Source organism: Tupaia chinensis, unplaced genomic scaffold (genome assembly GCF_000334495.1).
Source record: "Tupaia chinensis unplaced genomic scaffold, TupChi_1.0 Scaffold000601_1, whole genome shotgun sequence".
NCBI lineage: Eukaryota > Metazoa > Chordata > Mammalia > Scandentia > Tupaiidae > Tupaia > Tupaia belangeri.
In genome coordinates, this window is record NW_006160119.1 from 296,779 (window position 1) to 300,315 (window position 3,537).

A 3,537-nucleotide genomic window follows, 5' to 3' on the forward strand; every position below is an offset into this window, starting at 1 on the left:
TCCCTACAACTTCTGTTCTTTGAAAAATACTCATCTCTTCTCTCCGCTCCTAGCTTTAAATGCCCTGCGAGTCTATACCTTCTAGGGTAGCCAGTGGGTCCTCTGATTGAACAATTTAGATATTCCCGGGAGCAGGTCTGAAGATGCTGGAAGCAGCAGAGCAGAGGACAGTGGTTCTCGGACCCTAGTGTGCACAGCACCCTGAGGACTCAGCAGGACTCGGCCCTGAGCCCCATCCCAGTGTCTGATTCAGGCCGTCTGAGGTAGGGCTGGAGAATTTGCATTTTCACAATGGTGATTCCCGTTGGTAGTTCAGGAGTATGCTGTGAGAAGAGCCACTTACATAGTAACTACTCTTTGGTTATGTAAACCTGAAAAAGAACTCTTGTTCCATGACCTTGACCTTGGCGGGTTACGTAAACCTCTCAGCCGGTTTCCTGGTCTGTGACCAGCAGTCATTCCTCCTGTCAGTAACGACTCGCTGTTCATTCTTTATAGTGTCTGTCAGAAGCAAGTCAGAGTGCTTTTGCCCATAGCCTGTAATTCCTTTCAGAATCCAGTTTCCCCCCTGGGGTGTAGAGTTTTGGGTCAGCAAGGATAATGCTGAGCTCAGACAGCTGTACTCCGGTTTCTGAAGTTAGGGAACAATGAGGAAGTGCCTGTGCATGGTCCATTTACTCAGGAAACACCTCCTGAGCCAGCTCTCTTCTAAGGAGATAGAGCAGGGAGTAAGAAGACAGAGCCAGCTGCCTTATAGAGTCTGCAGTGGGGTGAGTAAAGGGTTCTATCCTGGTAGGGCCCTAACGAAGCAGGAAATGTATCCAAGTCAAATAAGGGTCCTACTCTGTTTTCACCCTTCTGGGGCCAGGAGTCCCATCAGCTCCTCCGGTAAGTGTTGGTAGGCGCTCGCTCTGTGCGAACTCTAGGGCGGATCTGCCCCGTCTCTTCTCAGTTCTTGAGCCGCATTCCCCTAGTGGGTCTCCTCCTCCACCTGCGAAGCTGGCGGCAGAGGGTCTTCGGGAATCTGTCCCTGCACTCTGGCCACAGTGCCTTCGCTTTTTCTCAGTGTGCAGTGAGGGATGGTTTGGGGCAGCAGCGACTGTAGACGCAGGATGGCAGCTGGACGAGGAAGAATGGGGACAACTTCGGAGAACGGTGGTCACAGCAGCTGCAGGTGTTTCACTGCAGGTGAAGACCCATGGGAGGGTGTTACGGTTTTTCCCAGCCACTCCTTTAACTTCACAGTGACCCTTCAAGGGGGTGCTGCTTTACACGTGGAAAACACCATCCTCCAAGTCAGCTGGTAATAAGCGGTAACACCCAGGCTCCCTGGCAGGGGCTGCACCCAGAGCAGGTGTGCAGACAGCCTGTCTATTCCACGTGTGGCCTGACCACCAGGAACTTGTTAAAAATGCAGGGTCTGAGGCTCTACCCTAGACCCGCTGAGTCAGAATCTGCATTTTGACAAGAGCCCATTGATCCAAATGCACATGAAAATTTAAAAAGCACTGCTAGCAAGCGCTGCCCTTGAAATGCAGCGAAACCCCTTCTCAGCAGCTGTAGAGCTGGCTGAGATGTCTCCTGGGGGCTTGCTCTGACAGCATTAGGGAGCCCAGTGAGTCTGGTAAGTTTTCATTTGGCTAGGAAAATAACAATTCTAAAAACAAAAACAAAAACAACCACATATCTCTCAAGTTTATTTCTCTAGGTCTAACAAAGGACACCACAGTGTATTCTAAATAACAGTTAAGCCTCCTGGGTGCTAAAGTATTTGCTGACTCAGTTATTCACCAGCTCTGTGTGCAGCAAGGTCCGGTGTGATAAATTATGGAAGAGAGGATTATTGAATTACCGCACTCTCCTCTACCTCAGACGCTGGGTGTTAGGCATATTTTGGGTATCACAGTCATCATCTAGCAGATAGAGAATATTTCAAGATTATTGTGCTTATTCACATAAGCCTGCTTTTACCCTGGGTCCTTGCTAGGCTGGTATTCTATTTCTGAACCTCAGAGTGCATGGTTTGGGCTGAATCAAGAAATAGAATAGCACAGAGGGTGACTCGTAGACAAGTGTTTCCTGTGGACTGCTTGCATTAGAATGAGCTGGTGTGGGTTAAAAACGTAGACCACCTGGACATTCGACTCTGGTGATTCCCTGAAGTTCTATGCTTAGCAAGCTTACGGGCAATTCTCACATAAACTAATCTTGGAGAACGACCACAGCACCCATTCAAGCCTCACTCTTGCTATTATACCGGTGAGGAGCCAGACGAGACCAGGCTACTGACGTGCCTGAAGTGCCACTGCCCCACACACCGTTACATTTCCCACTTTACCTTACGCGCACACGCACACACGCACACGCACGCAGTTGGCTGGCTTTTTAGCAGACCTGCTTAGTCTATCAGGGTCTGATAAAGGGAAGGCCAGCTGACGGTGAGTGTCTGCATGCTAGATAGGAAAGTTAGTGCTAACGAAACAGGAGACTAACTTGAAACTTCCCTCTTGTGGCATGCAGTGACTGCGTCCCGAGGCACGCCAAATCCACAGGCTGTACCCAGGATTTAGAGTAAAGGCAGTTGCCCAGTTCCTTAAAGAGTTGGTGCAGCACCAGGCAGCACCATGGGGGGCGGCAGAGGGCTGTGGGAGGGTCTGCCCGGCCAGGTGCCCTGAGGGGATCACTGAGGGCCATTGACCCACCCACAGAGCAGATATCCCCAGCGTCTGCAAGGATGCCCTAACTTGGATGGGCTGAAACGCAGCACTGTAAGGGGAGCTGCATCTGAAGCAGGGACGGGCACTCCTCGTGAAAAAAGGCATTGGGGTAAGGACCGGCATGTGAGCGGGAAGCGGGTCTCAGGCAGCTGAGGGCAGCCTAGGGGTCCCTGCTTCCTCCGAGATCCTTGTGCGATTCTGTTCTAGGGGGCCACTGGGCTGGCGAGATTCGGGAACCATGTCATTGAAACCATAACTAGAATATTAATAACCTGTGTGAGCCCTTATTTGAGAAACCCTTTGTTAGTGAGGTCCTTACTGTGTGTGTGTGTGTGTGTGTGTGTGTGTGTGTGTTTATTTCCTAGTATTAAAGATAAAAACAAAAACATTAAGAAATGTAAGATTAAATGCTGCAATTATGGTGCAATCAATAATTGCTCAAGAGGTTTCAGTGAAGGGGAGATCAGAGGAGGTTTGCGTGGCCAAGGAGGTCTTCTTTAAGGAAGAGAATTTGATCTGAGCCTTAATGGAGGAGTGTGATTCAGAAAGGCAGAGAACACTCTACCGCCAGTGGGCAGGAATTCGGTCAGTAAGCCTGTGAGACGCTGCTTGTCTGCTGCAGGGTGCCTTGGGCAAACAGCTGAGGCAAAGGACCCGCTTGACTTTTGTAAACTTTCCTTTGGGTGTTTTCTATCATGTTCTGAAGGAATGTAGTGCAGCTTCTTTAAGCAGGAGGAATGGCTCACTCTCAGGAAGGAGCGGTAGGTGCCACACGAGCGGGAGCAGTTGGCTCAGGCAAGGTCCCAAAGTTTTGGGAATC